We start from the raw sequence: 22,006 nt of genomic DNA, 5'->3' as shown, positions 1-22,006 counted from the left end.
TAGTAACAGATATAAGCGTATGCTTTATATGCTCTTGTACCACTCGGTATGGCTGAGAACCAAAGAATGAGGTCAAACCATGCAACGCTTTCCATGGCCAAGAATAGACTAATCTCAGTTAAGGCAGTCTTGTGGCTGGTTTCAACCTCCCCGTATTTAGTGAGATAAAATTAGCCTGTTTTTCTCGGTCTCAGTCAAGGTACTGCAACTGTTTTCTGTAGTGCACAACATTTCCTTCAGTATGTGGGATGTGGGTCATTCCTTCAAATGCATGTAAAGAGACCAACTTGTGCATGGTCTTTTGGATTGCCACACAACTATACAGTTTAGAGGGAACATTGATCTTGATTCTGGTTTTAGTGTGACCATTCATAAAGACTGGATTGAATGTTGGCCACTCACAGTCCAGCAAAATTGCCAACTGAAATTTTTAATAATTCATTCACAGGGTCTGGAATGTGCTGACTAAGCTTTTTATTTGTTGCCCATTCTTAACTGTCCCTTGAGAAATTGGTGATCAACTGCCTATTGGATACCTGTGTTTGTGTGGTGGAGGTGCATCTATAAATCTATTGAGGGAGTGCTACGCTGGTGATATATTTCCAAATTATTATGGTGTGCAATATGAAGAGAATTTGAAGGCGATGATACTCTGTCTGTTACCCCTTTCCAAGTTGGTTGCAGTTGTGAGTTTGGTCCTTTGATCTGCCTCCAGGTCAGAGGCTGGACAATTTGTTTCACATGTCACCTCCTGATTCCCAAAATTTTTTCATCACCTACATGGGGAAGTGGTGGCATAGCAGTAATGATGCTAGACTGGTCGTCTAGATGTCACAGGCTAACGCTTTGGTGATCAGGGTGATCACAGTGGCTCAGTGGTTAGCACTGCTGCCTCACAGCGTTCGGGACCTGGGTTCAATTCCACCCTCAGGGGACTGTGTGGAGTTTGCACATTCTCCCTGTGTCTGTGTGGGTTTCCTCCACGTGCTCCAAATTTCCTCCCACAGTCCAAAAATGTGCAGGCTAGGTGGACTGGCCATGCTAAATTGCCTACATGTTCAGGGATGTGTAGATTAGGTGGGGTTATAGGGGATGGGCCAAGGTGGGATGCTCAGAGGGTCGGTGTGGGCTTGTTGGGCAGAAGGGCCTGTTTCTACACTGCAGGGAATCTATGATCTGGGTTTAAAATCCACCATAGTTGATGGTAAGTTTGAATTCAATCAAAAGAAAAATGTGAAATTAAAAGCTTGTCTAATGGCCACCATGTAACCACTGTCAATTGTCATAAAAACCATCTGGCTCACTAATATCCTTTAGTAAGGATTATGCCATTTTTAGCTTGACTGGCCTCTGTGTGACTCCAAACCCTCATCAATGTGCTTAAATCTTAACTGCCGTCTGGAAAATTAGGGATGTACGATAAATAACTAGTTCAGACAGCGATGCCCATATTCCATTAAAGAATTTTTTTAAAAACTTGCCTAGAGAGTGCAATTCCAATAACACTCAAAAAGTTTAACAGTGTGCATCTTAGTGTAGTAGAAAATCTGGGCTTTTAGTTTCTGAATGTGTTGCTAAATGTGTATCTTCACAGCGTTATGTGAAGTGAATCATGTTCTGTCCTGCTCATTCACTGATGGTGATTCTGAGAATGAGTACAGTGGGGAAACCATTGCGAAGAACAATTCAGCTCAACCTTCAAGGAAACAATGGTGCCACATAAATGGAGTAACTATTCCCTATAGTTTCCAATTCATATAGTGCCATTTATCTGCACCCAGACTAGCAAGGGCAATGATTTGGAGAGGAGACCACATTTTCATTATCTTCATCACTAAAAAGGTTGATAAAAAGTTGGTAAGAACTCACTGTTGGTCCTTTCGAGAAGCCCTGCTATATTAAGTGGCATTTAAGTGGCTTTTTCTCAAGATCAAGAACCTCTGGGTGGAAATCACCCCATCCATCCCCCACCTGATCCTAGTGCTGCCAGTCCAGTCAGGCCAACAGCATTCGATTGCAGGCGGTTCCAGCAGGAGGGCTGGTGGCTGACTACATTGCAATCATTCAGGGCCCAGAATCCAGGCAAATCAGGGCAGGATGGATCAATGGGAAAGGAGTGGGGAAGTTGGCAGCAAGCGCAGGCCGGTGCCCCACCAGCTGCTGTCGAATACTAGCAGCAGTGGAATGAGGCCTTTATTGGGCATTATTACCAGTGTAGTGTCCACAGCCTCAACTAAATCAGGGCAGAGGCGAGAAAGTGACAGGGTCCCCAGGTGCCACCCTCCCAGTTACCTTCCCCCAAATCTGCCTCAGGAAGGGCATTATATTCCACCCATTAACTTTGATTTTTTTCACCGATATTGCCTGACTTGATGAATATCTCCAGCTTTATTTGTTTTAATTTCCTTAGATTTTAGCTACAATGAGACTCATATGACAGTGCTAATGTGAATGTATGACGACAGAGGCTAAACAGAATACCAGAGTATTAGATTAACATATTCCGTATCAGATTCTCTGTAAGGCACCGAATTCTAGATTCCACACATCCTGTTGAAGCTTAGCTCTCTTATCACAAACTGTTAGCAATCCATTGAAAATGCCAAAATAAATGTCAGTGTAGTAATTTTACTAAATTGGATCAAGATTAGAAAGAAGGCTGAGGTGACTTCATAATTTAAAATGTTAGATAACCTTTGTTCAATAACCTGTATATTCATCTCTCTTAAATAGCAGTTTCTTCATTTGTACCAACTGTCCCACTGTTAAATATTGATAATAGCTATTAGTATTGAATATCTACATTTATTTCCCCCACATGCAAAATCACAGTCTTAAACCCTCACTGTCAATGAGTGAAGATGCAACTGATTCAGAAAATGATCTATTTCAGACAACTTTCTGCTGCACCATTGGCTTAGAATCATCCTTTAAAGTATTTAGGTGGGACTAAACTCAGTAACAAATGTCCAGGTTAAAACAAGAAGTTTACTGCTTTGATCTGGCAGATTCTGATTTCAATTATACATGCTTTTGTTGTTCGTTCATGAGATGTGGGTATCACTGACTAGGCTAGCACTTATTCCTTGTTCTGAATTGCCCTTGTAAAGTGGTAAGCTGCCTTCTTGCACCACTGCATTCCTTGGGGTGTGGGTACACCCATAAGGGGTGAGTTTAAGGATTTTGACCCAGAAACAATGAAGAATGTATTTAAGTCTAACTCAGGATGATGTGTGCCTTATCAGCCTAAGGCTGATTATTGCCCAGTTCTTGCTGAATATGAGCAAGGGCTACTTTAGTACTTCAGTGGCCTATGTACTGAACATTGTGCAATCATCAGCAAACATTCCCCACTTCTCCTCTTATGATGGAGGGGAGAACATTGATGGAATAGCTGAAGATGGTTGGGCCTGGAATACAACCCTGCGAAGCACCTAAAGTGATGTGCTGGAGCTGAGATAATTATCCTCCAACAATCACCACCATATATATATTTGTTTATTTTTTTTAAACTCTTCCCTTTCTATTTGTTCATGGGATTTGAGCATGAGAGAAAAGTCAGAATGTCCATTTTTCCATCACTAATTCCTCCAGAGAAAGTGTGATTGAGATGTCATCTTGAACCCTTGTAGTCTCTGTGATGCACTAATTACATTTACAGTGCTCTTCAAGAAAGTGTTCCAGAATTTTGACACAGTGACAGAGAAGGGATGGTGATACATTTCCAAGTCAGGATGTTGTGTGACTTAGAGAGGAATGTGTATGTGATGATGATCTCATTGTCCATAGCTTTTGTTCCTCTAGGTCACAGAATTACATATGTGGTCAGTGTACACATTGAAGGTGGTACACATTGATAGAGGTGGAAATCAATACTGCTTTGTTCTGAATGATGGCAGATTTCTTAAGTGCTGTTAGAGTTGTATTAACTTAACCCTGTGAATAATATTCCAGCATCTTATTTTGCTTATTCTCATTTTTATTCATTTCCTTATTGCTGCTACTTTTTAATAGCCTTGTCTCTAGCTGAATTATCTTTCTGTACCCAATAATGGACTGTAGTATGTGATTCAGTGCTGAATTGGTTTCTGTCCAGCTCATATGAAGTAGTGTACACATCATCGAAAATTCATTGATTACATCAAAATGACTACTCAAAATCCAATTAACAATTGTTTAAAGAATTCATTGAGGGAGGTGGAATAAGTGCAAGAAACATTCTTCTTTTAGAATCACTCCCCACTATAAAACCTACTGAAAAACATCTAAAAGGCATATTTTAATGTCAGCACAGTATCCAATCTTGTCTGGAAAATACATTTCAATCATTGAGCTCTTGAATACACCCCTCCTTCACCTCCAACAACCACCACTCCATCCCACCTCAATCCCAAATTAAATTTGCCTGGTATTTTGCCAGATACCACTTCTGGCACCTCTCAGTAATTCTTACATCTATCTTCTGGTTTGCTTGAGGTAGTTCTCTGCTGTTGATCTTTCTTTGATTCCTTTATGGTAGGAATCCAGAACTCACTACCTGTAAGTGTGGTAGAGGCAGAAAACTCTCACAATATTTAAGCAGTATTTAGATGTGCTCATACAATGTTATGGCTTACAAGGCTGTGGGCCAAGAGGTGGAAAGTAGGATTAGAATGTTTCGAGAGTTATTTTTGACAGGAGCAGATTCCATGGGCTGAAGGGCCTTTTTTCTGGGCTGTCAACCTCCTATGACTATAACTTTGTTTTATCGTGCACCTACCCAGAGATTTGATATATGTCCACGTGAGGACAGAGTAGGTTCCCCAACTCAACTGGACAACACTCAAAGAAGGAAATACAGCTCAGTAAATTGCTTCTGTCTAGCTGTTACATAAAGAAAATGTCATTCCCTCCAATGCACACAGCTCAGAAAAGAAAAAAATCTGGAAACATTCTATAGTCAAGTAGCATCTATGGAAAGAGAAATTGTAGTGGTTGGAATGAGGATTAGGTGGATCTTATTACGATGAGATCCTTGGCTGTTAATCCGGACCAATTAGGAGGCCTGGCTGACAGAAATCAACAGGAGATTCAGAGAGTCTCCTCATTCTTGGGGCTGGCTGTTCAGAGCCCATGTACTGTGCACATGTAAATAAAGGGTGATTTGGTGATGACATACCAGCCTATGTACAGTTATTTCAGAAATGTAATTCATGTTTCAGGTCTGAGACCTTTCAGTGGACAGGAAAACTTGAGAAGTTGGAATATACTTGTCAAGAGGCTCATCAATCAAACATACTGCAATTGTTTGAGTTGAGGTGGTTTGAGTGAACATTATTAAGACATTTTTGAACAAAAATCATGGCCTCCTCATGGCACCACTCGTCTTTATTTTATGTTTCCTCCCAGTACTTTTCTTCATCTGTCATTAATCCAGTATCCAAATAACAACAAAATAGGACCTGAACTAATCAGGTCACAAGAACACCTTTCAGTCAGTAAGCTTCTCTTTGAGATAAGAAGATTAAAGGGCAATCTAATTGAAGTAAAAACCAAATGAACTGTGGACGCTGTGAATCAGAAACAAAAAGTTGCTGGAAAAGCTTAGCAAGTCTGACAGCATCTATGGAGGAGAAAACAGAGTTAACGTTTTGGGTCTGGTGATACTTCCTCAGTTCTGACATTGCTGACATTCAGAACAGTGCTGAGGAAAGGTCACCGGACCCGAAATGTTAGCTCTGTTTTCTCCTCCATAGATGTTGCCAGACCTGCTGAGCTTTTCTAGCCAATTTGTTTTTGAATCTAATTGAAGTGTTCAAGATGATTAAAGTAGTTGGGAGGGTTTGAAATACTTTATCTTTGGTGTCTGCGCCTTCAGATCTCTCAGCCCTAAGCTTTGAAATTAACGCTATAAACCTATTCATACTTTACCCCACTTTCCTATATTAAGCCACTTTTAAAATATCCTGGGTGGGATACTCTTCAGAGGGCTGGTGCAGACTGAATGGGCTGAATGGTCTGCTTCTACTCTGTAGGGATTCTACGATTTAAAACTGATTTCTTTAGCCACGCTTTTGTTCACCTTCCCCAGTATCTCCTAATATCTCGTATTTTGTTTTGTAAAGACTCTTGCAAGGCACCATAAGATGTTGTATTACCTTGCAGCAGCTTTTTCAATGTAAATTGTTGTCGTATACAATTTCCTTTTGTGGGTAATGAATTGAAACTTTCATTTTGAGATCATGTTACAACACACATACCCATACAAGAATGCAGAATTTACCCAAAAGCAAATTGCCAGCAATTATTCCAATTACAATTTACACTGCTGCTTGTTCGAGCAATGGGGCAAGTTTAGTTGCAGACAAGCTGGAATCAGAGTGCATACAAAATGAGATTCAGCCAGGAACGAGTAGCTGATTCGTCGATGGAGTAATGACCACTTCTAGATTACAAAGGCCTTCTGCTTGCCAACAACTATGTGATTGGTTCCCAGGGAGCTGACTAGCTAGTGGGGATGAATGATCAGGCAGAAGCCTTCGGACCTCTGGAAAGGAAGGTAGTGTTCTCTCTGCAGTTAAAAAAAATCCAAAGACTGAAGAAAACCAGTTTATTTTCCATCATCAATTGCTATAAGCTTTCACTTTTAGCCAATAAGTGAAAGACAATACAAGTTGTGAATCAATCATTCTGTACCTCTTGGACTTAATTGGAGAGAGAGAGACTGATGAACAGCAAGCCCTGACAAGCAAGAGAATCATCTCATTGAACCTGTTATGGACCATACCAGAGCCACTCAAATATTTTAAGAAGGCAGCATAGATGCATTTTTTCTTATTTTAAAAGCAAATATGAAGTGCTATGTTCCAAATGCGATTTGACTGGTCAGACTGCTTAAAGTTAAGCAAAACACAATTTATCCAAAAACTATGGTTAAAATACAACAAAAGAAAGAATAACTTAGAATTACTTAAATTTATTGGAAAATTTAACAGAATAATAGGTACAGTAACTATTATTAATTGACTGTTCCAATATAGTAACATTCCATAAACACACCTGTTGGCAAAAACACAAATTCAAAAATCAGACTTTCTCACAAATCCAGCATCAGTGAGAGAAAAAAAAAATCAAGTGAAAATTCTTAGAGAGGAGCAGCTAGGAGCCATTTATTGCATGTTTCCAACCCTGTTAAGTCTCCAATAGCAACTGCTTAAAGCTAAAGCTGAGAAAAACCCTAAAGAAATAAAATTCCTGATCTGAGAGAGCTGGACCACACCCAAACAGGCTGCTTATTTTGTTTCACCTTTAGAAAACAAAATCCCAAGGCCTCACAAGCCATTTACATTGCCCCAGACTGCTTGGTACCCCTCATTCACTCTCTTTCTCTTAAAAGAAACCAGGACAAGATACATCTCTTAAAGCCACAGCATCATCACAAACCCTGTTGATAGAGACCATTAAACTGCATTCCCTGTTTTTCGCTTCACCTATAATACCAAAGTTTTTGTGAAACTGTTTGCATGTGCCTGCAGGGGGTGTTTTATAAGAGTGTTAGAGTTTTAGCCAATAGAGTTACTCTTCCACTCCCTGAGAGCCAATCTCAAAATTGTTGGCAGGCAGAAGGCTTTTGTCATCCATAACCAGTCATTTGTACACAGACCAACAGCAACTTGTTGCTAGCTGATTTCTGATTTGTACACAACCTTTGTCTCCAGCTCAGCTGCAAACTATGCACCAACTATTGCTTGAACAAGCAGCTGTGTAAAATGTACTTACAATGAGGGTCAGCTTCCTTGCTTTTAAAAACTACAGTAATCCTTCAGCAATGCTTGATTTTAAAACAGTCCTTTTCCAAATTTAATCCATAATTTAAAATATGGAAAACTAAATAGTCAGTCTATATTATACAAAGATCTAGTCCACGCTTTTTGTCAATTCAGATCTAAAAGACTCATAAATTTAAGAATTTGAGAAATATTATAAAGTCTTTAATTTTAGTGACACCTCCAAGACTAGCAGGGTGTGCTCCCCCAGTGAAGCATTGCTCTCTGGTAGAATTTGACCTTCTGGAATCAAAGCCAAATATGCTTTCTGAAATTTATTATTGTATCAAATTTGAACAGAATACAAGATCAATTCATACAGCTTCAGAATAGATACAGTATTATTTTAATTACATCCATTTGAAGGTGCAAAGCTTTCAGGGCCATTCCAGATAAATTAGAATTTTCATGGACTGCCAAGCCCTGTCAAAATGTTCAGTGTCAAAATTTAAGTGCTGTATGATGTCAGTGAAATGTTATAGTTTTCAATGTCTAAATAGTGTCACAATTCCCAATGGTGTCTGCACAACAGAAGAAGGCACAGATCCTCCATCTGCTATACTATTCTCATTCCAGAACACAAAATATGTCATCCTTTGGGTGCTAGTGAGATTGTGAAAGAGGCTTTTCCTGTGGTTAGGTTTAACACATCAAACAATAAATAAAACACAGAAGCAGTTAGATACTTTAGAGACTTTTAAGCGACGCTTGGATAGGGACATGGATGATAGTATAATGTAGGGTAGGCAGGGCTGTTTGATCTTAGTAGGATAATAGGTCGGCACAACATCGTGGGCTGAAGGACCTGTACTCTGCTGTACTGTTTTATGTTCTATGTTTGATCCCTTCTACTTCTGGGAGGCCAATAGATTGTGACTCAGCAAAATGGAAAAGTCACGGACCAGGTCAAAGGATTTACTTGGAAACCTGCAGAGGCAAAATTAAATGGTCCAAAACAGCATAGAAACCTCCAAACAACCAAACTAGCCAAAATCTCATGTGCCATTTGACCGTACATCGTAGAGTCGGCTGATCATGCATCAAACTTACCAGCCACTCAGAATTCATTGAGCCAGAGTTGAAATAAATCATCTTTGCTCCTGAGGGCCTGACTAAGACACGAAAGGGAATATCAAATTGTGGTTCATGAAAATAAAACAAAGAGCTGCAGATGCTGGTGTTCTGAACCCCATATAAACATAAATGCTAGAGAAGCTCAGCAGGTTTGACAGGATCTGTGGAGAGAGAAAAGCTGAGTTAATGTTTCAAGTCGAGTGATCTTTCATGTGGCTCATGATATTCACTTTGGTCAGCTGAGATGGTGACAATGTGGATGGGATTAGAAGATAGCCTTTTCACTTCTTTTTGTTCACACTGCCTTGCCAAGGCTTCACTATCATTAAATTTAAATGGATATTTGGATGCCAGAGACTGATGCTTCATATTAGCATTTAAAGGTTTTTTACACAGCAATACACCTTGCCACAACAAAGGCGGTGGAGACACCACTATATAACAGAGTCCACATTTTTTCTTTCTACGTCTGGTTCTTATCTTCCTGGCCCAGCACACACTTAAGCAAAGACAACATTCAAACCCATTCTTGCTATGTGGCAAACAGCCTAATGCACAGTTTTTTTGAATGACTGCTCTTGGTGCTAAGCTTAATACAGTGGCACTGTTAATTAGAACACTGGGCCTGAGGTTAATGTGCCCCATTCACAATCACCATCTGATCAGTCCCTAGCTCCTCAGTGCAGGAATTCTAAATTGGACCATTCTGCAGCAGAATTTTATGAAGGATTTATGGTGGATTTCATGTGATTATAAACTATTTAAATGTATTCATGGTAAGATTTACTGATCACTGCTGCATTCTGGCAGACCTTCCGCTGTTTAATATTCATAACGTAACATCTAACAGAGCTGAAAAATAGGTTAAACAACATAAACCTTCACCTTGTTGCTCCTTCACATGAGAAAACATTCTTGACTATTTATCATTCGTTCCTTTTTATTTCTGTTGAGGGGGGGAATGAGTTTTTCCACAAATTAACACACTGTTATTGAGAGCAAAATCATGTCTCAAATGAATGCAATGCGAATTGGCTGACTACTTATACTTCTATAAGGCCTTTCACATAACAAAGTACCTCAAAATGCATCACAGAAACCCTATAAGCCAGAACATAATAGAAAGCCACTGAAAGAAATCAGGAATCAATTGACCAATTGCTTAGTCTCTATCTGAAGCCTCCTTTGAATCACTGGTACCTGAAGCAATCTGGAGCCCCTCTGGATTGACTGATGCTCCAGGGAATTTCTAATTCTCCTGCTACAGTGATCCACTTCCCAGTTATGTAATGCTTTTACAATTACTGTAGGTTCTGCCTTGTTTCTTTCGTAGTGTTTTTGAATGCTCAGCTTTTCCAGCTGTTGAGTGTTTGTATGAATATGTTTCTTAAAGCTGTGCCTGAAGAAATCCTCTGACATGCGCTGCAGCCGAATGTGATATGCAGCTGCTAAATGGAATCAGCACCACTGCTCACCAGATTGTATGAGGCAGCCAACACTAGTACTCATCATGGGGTGAGGTTTGTTGCCATCATCTTCATTCAGGGCAGGGATCCACAAGGCTTGTTTGGTTTGATGTGGTAGAGGAAAACCATTTACTGTCATAGAGATGTACAACATGGAAACAGACCCTTTGGTCCAACTTATTCATGCCAACCAGATATCATAAATTAATCTAGTCCAGTTTTCCAGCACTTTGCCCATAACTATCTAAACCTTTCCTATTCATGCACCCATCCAGATGCCTTGTAAATGTTGTAATTGTACCAGCCTCCACCATTTCCTCTGGCAGTTCATTCCATACACGCACAACCCTCTGCATGAAAAAGTTGCCCCTTAGGCCCCTTTTAAATCTTTCCCCTCTCACCTTAAACCTGTCCCCTCTAGTTTTGGACTCCAATTGATTAATGAAGGAGGTGCTTGCCTTAAATAAGAGAGTGATTCATGTGTGGAATGGACTTCCAGACGAAGTAATGGATGCAGGTACAGTTACAATGTTTAAAAACATTTAGGTAATTACATGAATAAGAAATTTTTGGAGGGGTAAAGGGCCAAGCACAGGCAGATGGGATTAAATTGGTTGGACAAAGGGTCTGTCTGTGTGCTGTATGACTCTATGAGATGTAGTTCATTGCACTTAGCTATTAAAAGCAGCTTACACAGATAGACATTTTTACAAAGACTGTAAGGAGGACTTTAATGTTAAGTCTTACTCCTTTGATGCCCTAAGTTGTTCTCCCTCCAATTTTCTGTGACATTACGGTGGTTGGTGGCTAAGGCACTCTTCAATATTAAACCTTTTAGAAATTTTACTCTGGACTAGGCTAAACACCCTTCAAATATGTCAAGGAGATGGCTTAGACATTAACTTTTATCTTATTAAAAGGCAAGTGTAAAGTGCTGTGTTCCAGATGTAGTTTGATTGGTTATACTACTCAGCTTTAAGAAAAACACAGTATATTCTAAGCCTACAGTTAAAATATAAACTAAAGAAAGAAGAATTGGCATAACTTCACTGCATTGGAACACTTAAAAGCCCAATAGATTATTTAAGAACTGAACAGCAACTATTCTAATATAGTGACATCCCATAAACGCATCGTTGGCAAAGGCAAAGTCAGTGAAACTGATGGTCTCACATTTGGTTCTGATAGCAGAGAGCAAGAGAGAATCCAAGCTTTCAGTTGTTGCTGCAAGACATCTAGCAGCTTTCACAACTAGCTGCAAAACCCAGCAACAACTGAAAACTAAAATAAAACCCTGGTTCCGTGAGAGCCTGATCCCACCCAATCATGCTGCTTCTATTATTCCAACTTTAAAAATAAGCAAGGCCTCACAAGCTGTTTACTTTATTGGCTTAGAAGAGACATCTTTACATCAATGGCTCAAAACCTCTCTTCAAAATTATGCAGGGCAAAAAAACCCTTTTAAAGCAACAATATGGTCACACCTTACACCGTTAATCACCAAAAAAAGTTAGCTCCTTGTCTCAGAGAAATAGGAACAGTAAAATAAATGACCTCTGCTAGACATTTGATAGTTACATTTCAGAGGAAAAGCTTGCATTTTCCATCGGTCAGGCAAATTACATATAAGTTTGAATATATGTATGAACAGATTCAAGAATAGCTTCTTCCCTGCTGTTATCAGACTTCTAAATACTAATTCGAACCTCTTAAATGCTAATTCTGATCTCTTTTACTCTGCACCTTTTCTGTGGCTGTAACACTGTTTTCTGCATTTTGTTTTGCTACCCTGATGCACTTTGCATGGTACGATCTGATTGTATAGCATGCATAACAACACTTTTCACTGTATCTCAGTAAATGTGATAACAATAAATCAAATCAAATCAAAGTACCTTGTCAGCTGTACAGTGCTTTGAGACTTCCAAATGTCAGAAAACGCACTGTATAAATGCAAGTTTTTATTTAGTATAAAGAACTTTATGAAATCTTTTAGAAACATTGCAAACTAACTTGTATTTTAGGCACATTTGTTCATGCTTCTCTAAACTTGCTAGTGTTGGTGCATTAAGCCATTGGAACAGGCATTTCAATCTCAGGTTGCACAAAACAAGGACATGGTCCAATTTTAAAGATTTAGTAAAACATTCAAATGAGGTATTGGTTGGTTCAGTGTTAAGATGGCTGTGTGCAGTTTTGTTCGCTTTATAGAAAATACATCATTCATATTCACCAGAATTATATCAGAGATGCTAACATTATGAGTAGAGGTTTAAAAGATTAGGACAGCTTCCACTGAAACAAAGGAAGCCACGATAACATTTGAAAGGATTTTCAAAATGAAGGCTTTGACCGGGTGAATAAAAGACAAACAAAAATGCAAATTGCTGAGGAAACCTAGTAGGTATGTCTGGCAACATCTGCAGAGAGAAAGCAAAGCTAAGGGTCCTACTTCCGAACAGGACCCAAGACATTACCTCCAGTTTCTCTCTACCGATGCTCAGATGTTCTGAATTTCTCCAGCAATTTCTGTTTTTATTTCAGATTTCCAGTGTCCACAGCTTTTTTTTATATTAAAACACAATTTCATTTTGGAAAATCAATAGTCATAAGGTTAAACTTGTCATTAAGAAGGGAAGAGCTGAGGAGATACTTTGTTGCTCAGAGGGTTATTTAAACATGGGCTACATTGTCAACATGTAGTGACTTGTGGCTGAGACCATTATGTATGCAAGGGAACATGAGCAGAATATTAAGTAGAGATGGTAAAAGCTTTGAAAATGGAAACTGGTAGAATGTAACTGGTTTTGATTTGCACTAGCAAAACCTGTCACAGACACAATGAGCCTTAAAAGGTTTCCACCTGTGCTGTAAATCCCAGTGGCTATTATTTAGGTTATTCTGGCTGGAAACATGTGGGGCTGAGTGAACTAGCTTTTTGGAACTACTTATGAGCTTTCTAAAATTCTGCAGGTTAATTTAAGAACAGCAGCTCAAGTAGTGCAGGAGACCCTGGGACCTACAATAGAGGATATAATTACAATTATTGACAAAACTTGCATATTTTGGCAAATCTTTATATTGAACCTGATAGTGAAAGTTATGCTGTGTTCCTTCACATCATGGGGCTGGTTTCAACGCCCTTTAATGTCAACACTAAATTAAGGCATATGCAAATTTAAAGATCAGAGTTTTGATTGTAAATATGATCATTCAGGTGGATAGAATACAAATCATTGCCATTTCCTGTAATTTGGAATTGCTGATATTTCTGAAACAGCGGTAGCATGAAGAAGATTGAATTTCATCTCCAAACACAAGGCCTTTAGCTGCAGTCTGACTCACTGTGTGCTCAGAAGCTTACAAGAATTGTTTCATCAGTTTTCTAATATTCAAAAATACGACAATAAGAACTAATGTGCACTATTTTCACTTATAAGCCAGAAGTGGTATCCAACTTATGGTCAATAAACCAGTGATAGCATACATTCGCATGTAGATGAGCTTTTCAACTTGGTCACAAAGACACCAATTCAAGCTGTGCTGCAACAAAAACAGATATTGCTGGCAAAACTCAGCCAGCGTCTATGGAAAGAAAGCAAAGTTAACATTTTGAATTCAGTGATTCTTCATCAGAGCTCCTTATCAAGCTTTACTGCATTAGCTGACAACAGCAAGGATATTGAGAGTAGGCATTATGGGAGATCTCAGAACTCCTGGAATAGGGAAAGGAATGTTTAGCAAATGCATAAATTAGCAAGATCACTATGGTTCTCAGTATCTATAAAACCCAACTGCAGTCATAGAGTCACACAGCACGGAAACAGACCCTTTGGCCCAGTTATCGTCTTTAGAAGAGAGCAGATATATTTGGGATACAGGTGATTTGATTCTGATTTATTACTGCTACATGTATCGAGGTACTATAAAAAGTGTTGTCTGGTGCACTTTACAGGCAGACTGTACTGTAGAAGTACATCAGGATAATAGAACAGAGTGAATGAATTAATAAGACTATTTGTATTCTATTCCATGAAATTTCATATGGAACATTGAAGCTGCAAGGTTTTTAATAACTTGTGTGGTTATGCTCCCATTTTTCACTGCTGAAAATGATTCAAAATAGATTGGCTACATTTGGAGTTGTTGTATGGTACAAAAATACTACTTCACTGAGCAGCCTCATCTCAAGACTATTGTATAGCTTCTCCTGCCCTCATTTTCTTGACGATTGACTTCCATTTGATTGTGCCACACTTATGAGTAACTGCAAGACCACACAGATGTTGGCGTGCTACTAAACCATAAAGTCTAGCAATGACCCCAAGTCTGATTTCTGAAGTGTGTTCAGTGAACTGCCCTATAGGACAGCTACAAATTACTGCTCCATTTGACCCTTGAGCCTCTGAACTGGAGGAGAGCAAGGAGGTGCAAGGATAACAAAGGACATCAAACAATTTGAACACCGTTTGCAGCTTCTGAAAAGCTATTCAACATAGTTTGGTCTCTGATGCTTACTCGTCAATTAACTAATTATTGAGGTTCATTGTCAAGAAATATGCAAAATGAATGCCTGCATGGACAAGGTTCCAGAAAGCTGGTCATCTTGTGGAGCAGCAGCCCAGCAAATCCTGCAATCTTTGGGAAGTAGTTACAGTGTCAACTGAGGATCAGAATACGCTGATGCAGAGGGGAGATAGTTTTCCAAAGGCTTGAGTGACATTATGAAATAGAAACTACTTTTTCGGATATTACATCTCATTCCTGCTAATTTACCAGGGTGTTGAATAACAGTTGAATCTTGCCACTAAAGATCACAAGAACAAATAAGAGGTGAATGTTTAAGATTTATTTCCCAGTAATCATTTCCATCCCTCTTTCTGTGGTCTTTGTCTCTTGCCACCTCCTGATCCAATTCTCTGCTTTGAGATTGCCTCAAGCCAGTACCGGATAAATAACTCCTGTCAATACATCTTTCTAATGTTTAAGAAAAAGGTATGTGTCCTCAGAAATTTCAAGTCATAATATGCATTTGTTCTGCTTTCTTAAAGGCAAGCCTTTTGTTTCAGGAAAATAGTTTCATAACATTCTCACGTTGCCTTTTGAGTCAAATAGGTGACTAGGTGACAAGGTGTTGTGCTTTTCTGCGAGAAATCACATTGTGCTCCCTGAGCATTCTTGCCGAATTTATCTGAAGCATTTTAAGGACCCTCAGCTCCCCAGTATAACTTCCAAAGCTTATATCAAAGACCAAAGCTCTCAGTTTGCACAAATTGATGGGTGTCAACTTTGCACTGATTTAAAGGGCCTGTAGGGTGAGAGCAGTTCTCTGCTGTGGTAATCACAGAGCTACAGCTGAATCTCTCATCTTCTCACAGGAAGGAACACTTGGCATTTAAAGAGAATTATTACATTCATACACAGAGGAGCAACTGCAAGCACATGGACACTTGGAAATTTCTAAGGCCGTTATAAGATTACTTTGTAATTCTGTACCCCTTGAAGTATCCACTTGATTTATTTGTGCAATTTTACACATTGAAAACAGAGAAGAAATTTACTATTACAAATATAGCAAACACCATGTCTCCCAGAAAAGTTTCACATCTCATGGACCATGAGGAACTGAAACTGGCACAAGCAGGTCTCTTGACTGCGTTAAATATTAACCAGCTCACTGACACCCTTTGCACTATGTAACTGTTCCCCTCATTACAGACTTGCTTCAACATGGGCAACAGAGTTGAGGTGACAGTGACTGTTATTGAAGCAGCATTATAGATCAAGTATTTCGGCAGGAAGCCATAACAAATCTAGAATCAGTTGGAACCGGGGTAAAAAATCTCCACTGATTGATTGTCAGAAGTATTTTCAACAACACTCTGATAGGCATTGTTCACCCATGAGTCTACACTACTGTCGTAACTTGGTGTAAATCAACAAGAAATTCAGTTTCTACATCACCAGCTGTTATAATAATGAGTCAGGATTTGAGAAATCGTTAGGGTTCCAGAAGAGTTCAGTCAACCTCTTTTTTAATTGTCATTGTTATCAGTGCTTAAACAATTACTTAGATTCTGATATCTGTAGATTTACTTCAATTTATGCTCATCTTTGAGTTTGAAGGTCACCTGCTCAAGTCCTGTACAAGGGGTTTGATTACACAATCTATCTAATACTTCGGTGTGGAGTCACTAGATTTCTCTATTATTGGAAATTTTCTTTTGTTTAAAATTCACTCATGAGACATGGACAGCACTGACCAGGCCAGTATTTATGGCCCATTCCTAATTTCCCAGAGGGCAGTTGAGAGTCAAACACATTGCTGTGGGTCTGGAGTCACATGTAGGCCATACTGGTTAAGAATGACAGATTTCCTTCCCTAAAGAACTTTAGTGAATCAGATGGGTTTTTCTGACAATCAGTAATGGTTTCATGTCATCATTAGACTCTTAATCCCAGATTTTTATTGAACTCAAATTCCACCATCCGCCATAATGGGTTTTGAACCTCTGAATTAATGGTTTAGTGATCCTACCACTTGACCATCATCTCTCCTTACTGAGGTGAGATGTTTTCTCACAGGACGTGAATGGTCCCTTAGCTCTACAGAAGATTAAGACAATGTCCAAATTGTCTTGCTCAACATTGCCACTAAAATGGGTTAACTGGTTTGATGGTGGAATCTTGATCTGCACACTGAGTGCTATCTTTGTCTGTTTAACAAATCACTTTCAGGACATATGTGAGTCCCCACCTGTGTGATAAAATTGGTACCAGCCTCTATGAGTACCACTAATGGCACCAGTGCACCAAGCTTTGCAAAAAAAAAGTTGGGTAACACAAATGTTTGACAATGTCCAACAGCAGGTTCAATAAACTTGGAAGCAGCAGATCATTTCTGTGGTTATTTTCTGTGTCAGTGCAAACCTCAAGCGAAAAATTAGAATGGGGTTTGCTGAACAGGTCTATGATAAATGCAGGGTTACAAAGGTAGATTGGGGTGTTCTTTGGAAGGTCAGTGCAGACTCAATGGGCTGAATAGCCTCTACCTGCACTGTAGGGATTCTGTGACTCTCCGTTATTCTATGATTCTAAATGGGAGGAAATTTAAGAAGAGTCTTAATCTATTTTTCTCGTTGGTTATGTCCACTTCTTCCTGTCAATGGGGTACAATTAACATGGGAATTGATCCTATTAATTCTATTGGCATTAATAGTAATTTTAATAATGTTTATGAATAACATATTATTTGAATATGAAAGTAGATAAGGTTCACACTGTCAAACAGAGAAAAAGAAATATTCAAGTCATGCATATCCAAACAAATGGATTACTCCCAGGAGTGATGGGAGATCTAGAATAGGCAAAGAATTAGCTAATGAGGAGCACTGCAGATTTCTTGGTGGAAGAGACTTCAAAGGGGCACTCAAAGGAGGAGGAGAAGTGGAGCAGTCTTGGGAGAGAATTCGAGGCCTTAGGCCCAGGCAGAAGAATGGCCAACCATGAGTACACTGGAGACCAGAATCAAGGGAATAGAGAATTGTGTTAGATTGGGCTTGGGCTTGAGAGATGGACAAAGACAAGACCATATAAAGAGAGTTAAAACATTAAAGTTAAGAATTTTAAATCTGATCTTGAAGGATATACTAAGCCATGAAATCAAACAAATGGATACTTTGTGTGTGATTTGTTCAGCTGTGTTTGTGATTGGCAATTCTTCTCGAATTTTGCGAATTGTAGCAAAGTCCATCTATCACAATGGCCCCTTAATTCATCTTACTGAACTGATTACTGCTTTATCAGGGCATAGTGCTGTGCCCAAATTACAGAGAAATTCAGGCCACTGCTAGATTAGTTGTGGCTGTTTTCAGACTGCTCTAAAGACCTAGATGGCACTTTAAAATGACTATGCGTCATTATTATGTTTTCCCTTCATTACCCTCAATCAAGCTCCTAATGTGATTGTCTCCCATACCATTATATATGACAGGCCTTCTTTGCTTTCAAGACTAGTGCATGTTTGCAATTATCCTTAATGGTATAAGTTACTTTTGGTGTGATGTGGCTTTGATTAATCTCTTTAAGTTCTATCTTTACACTTAATGAAATTATTAAAGAGTCCTGAACTTCACGTGCTCCTATGTCATCATTAGATCAACTGGAATAGGTCTGGGCCTAGTCGTAGTTTCAATGTAATAGGATAATGATAAATTGACCCAGTTGCAGTTTAAAACAAAGCCTGTAAGTGTGCTGAAGGAGCAGATGAAGGATTAGTTATTTAAATGTAAAATTTGTTAAGCCAGGCAGAATAGAGTTGATGATTTTTGACCTAGTGAGGGTGGGGAGAAGGAGGGTATCAGCCAAGATTAGAGATCGTGTAGCTGGGAGAGTAGAAGAGAAATATTTGCAAATGATGAGGAAAGAAGGGGTGAAATGAGTGATAGTGATCAGGAGAGGAAAGAAGTGAATGCAGGACACAGGGAAGCCAATGAGTGGGAAACAGATGGAGAACGAAAGATGAGAAGCAGGATGCCAGAAACTGAGAGCAATGTTTTTCAAGTGAGAAGGAGAGCATTTTGGAATTTGCTGGAAGCAAATAAGGGGAGAGATTGGTGGTATTGCCTGAGGAATAGTAAATAATATCAGTCCTACATTGAATTAATCCAAAAGGGTTCAAACTGATGATTAATGAGGTTTCCAATAGGTCATAGCACGTACAGCAAAATGTATTTAAAACTTCAGTGGAACGGTGTATGAAATGAGCTGTCAGAGGAAGTGATGGAAGCTGGTACAATTACAACATTTAAAAGGCATCTGGAAGGTTACATGAAGAGGAAAGGTTTTGAGGGATATTGTCAAAATGTTGGCAAATGGGACTAGATTAATTTCGGATCTCTAGTCAGCATGGACGAGTTTCACCGAAGGGTCTGTTTCCATGATGTGCATCTCTATGACACTTAAAGGTGCACATACATCACATCACAACAGCCACACCAACGCTAAGAAATGGCTCTGGCAGCTAAAGTCCCCTCTTGAGATTACTTCACCGTGCAATAACACCAGAAAACAGGAAGAGCTCAATGCCAGTTCTCCAGTGCATCTTCCATTTTTCTTTCACTGTGTAAGTAAAATACATTGCTGTCAGGAAGGAATTGCGAGAGTGCGCATCATGTTTTACTCAACATTCCAATACTGGCAAAAGGGGAACAGAGATCAGGAATTGTGTGTGAAATAACTCCACAGAGGCCGATATCCTGTCACCAAGTCACCCTTTATTTACACGTGTTAAGTCTTGACATTGATCCAGCTTCTTCAGAGTCATCTGTCAAAGTGATCAGGATGTCTGACACCCCTGTTTATGTCTGTCAGCCAGGGGTCCTTGGTTGGCGCTGTTAATCTGATTCTATCAGAGGACTCATATTCAATGACGTCCACATGGCTGATCCCCTTACAATCACTACAGAGTGCTTGAACGCTCTAACACCATCTCTGACCCCTACCAGGTTCTCAATGAGGTTAGTGGGTCTTTGAATTTAGTCTGTAATTCAATGGCCAAATAACCAACATTGTTGACTCCATGTAAAGCCATTTTTCATATGCACTGTGGGATAGTTATTGGGTAAACTTCAGTTTACACTGTGCACCCAATTTAAACAACTTAAGCATTAATAAGTGATTTGAACTTAGCATCTTGTTGCCGAATTGTTCTGTTTATGGAAGTACTTGCTGACTTAAATGGAAGTTGAATTCAGTCATCAGAATGACTTTAAAAGTCACATTTTTCCAAATTTGTATGATATTTATGCGTTAAGCCTTCTGCACTCAAAACATATATGACACTTTAATGCATTAATAAGCTTTCAAAGGTGATTGACTAAAGTCTGTGCCCGGTGACATCTCTCTCAAAGACAGGCAAGCAGAATATCTTTTTGCTTGGTGAGCTTTAACGCGCTGATAGATTCAATAAAAATAACTGACCCATGACATATGTTCATTCACTCTCTAGCTGCCAGTGAAGAAAAAGCAAAGATTGCAAGAATTGTTAATGTAGTATGTGTTTAATACACAGCCTTTGAAAGCAAGCTATACTCCTGCAACTGCTGAGACCTGTTGCCTTTTTTAAAATTATGTTGCATGAATATTTTAGATAACCATTGGCGTGGTGCACTTGTTGTGTACTTTGCACAAGTTCAAAGTAAGACATTTTACAGCTCCCCGAAGCTATTCAGAAAATTATAAGAGAGACCAAGCTCATTAGTGCTGTGTTAAGAACTGCTATCCTTAGTTCTGGGCAGCCTGGCCAGCAGTAAGAATTAGAGTCTGCGCACATTGCAAGCAGCATGTGAAGAAAATTAAGCTTATGCTAATTCTAAGCAGCTACAAGAGTGATCTAAGGCCCTAAATTTAGTAGTGACCTGAACAAAACAATTTCACGTGCAAGTTTCAAACTGTTGTTCTGTAAAGTTACACGAATGAATCAAATTACTCCATCTATTCAGTGGCTGAAACATCCAGCCCCCAGACTATTGGCATAGCCTGGCTGAAGATTTGCCATCATATACCGGTGCTTAAGCCATCTGGAAGGATAAGGGCTGGCATTTGGGTACATTACTAATGACAGAAATCAACAGGAGATTCAGAGAGTCTCCTCATTCTTGGGGCTGGCTGTTCAAAGCCCATGTACTGTGCACATGTAAATAAAGGGTGATTTGGTGATGACATACCAGCCTATGTACAGTTATTTCAGAAATGTAATTCATGTTTCAGGTCTGAGACCTTTCAGTGGACAGGAAAACTTGAGTAGTTGGAATATACTTGTCAAGAGGCTCATCAATCAAACATACTGCAATTGTTTGAGTTGAGGTGGTTTCAGTGAACATTATTAAGACATTTTTGAACAAAAATCATGGCCTCCTCATGGCACCACTCGTCTTTATTTTATGTTTCCTCCCAGTACTTTTCTTCATCTGTCATTAATCCAGTATCCAAATAACAACAAAATAGGACCTGAACTAATCAGGTCACAAGAACACCGTTCAGTCAGTAAGCTTCTCTTTGAGATAAGAAGATTGAAGGGCAATCTAATTGAAGTAAAAACCAAATGAACTGTGGACGCTGTGAATCAGAAACAAAAAGTTGCTGGAAAAGCTTAGCAAGTCTGACAGCATCTATGGAGGAGAAAACAGAGTTAACGTTTTGGGTCTGGTGATACTTCCTCAGTTCTGACATTGCTGACATTCAGAACAGTGCTGAGGAAAGGTCACTGGACCCGAAATGTTAGCTCTGTTTTCTCCTCCATAGATGTTGCCAGACCTGCTGAGCTTTTCTAGCCAATTTGTTTTTGAATCTAATTGAAGTGTTCAAGATGATTAAAGTAGTTGGGAGGGTTTGAAATACTTTATCTTTGGTGTCTGCGCCTTCAGATCTCTCAGCCCTAAGCTTTGAAATTAACGCTATAAACCTATTCATACTTTACCCCACTTTCCTATATTAAGCCACTTTTAAAATATCCTGGGTGGGATACTCTTCAGAGGGCTGGTGCAGACTGAATGGGCTGAATGGTCTGCTTCTACTCTGTAGGGATTCTACGATTTAAAACTGATTTCTTTAGCCACGCTTTTGTTCACCTTCCCCAGTATCTCCTAATATCTCGTATTT

Source organism: Stegostoma tigrinum, chromosome 33 (assembly GCF_030684315.1).
Source record: "Stegostoma tigrinum isolate sSteTig4 chromosome 33, sSteTig4.hap1, whole genome shotgun sequence".
Classification (NCBI taxonomy): Eukaryota; Metazoa; Chordata; class Chondrichthyes; order Orectolobiformes; family Stegostomatidae; genus Stegostoma; species Stegostoma tigrinum.
The sequence above is the reverse complement of the archived record's forward strand: the minus strand, read 5'-3'. Positions refer to the sequence as shown.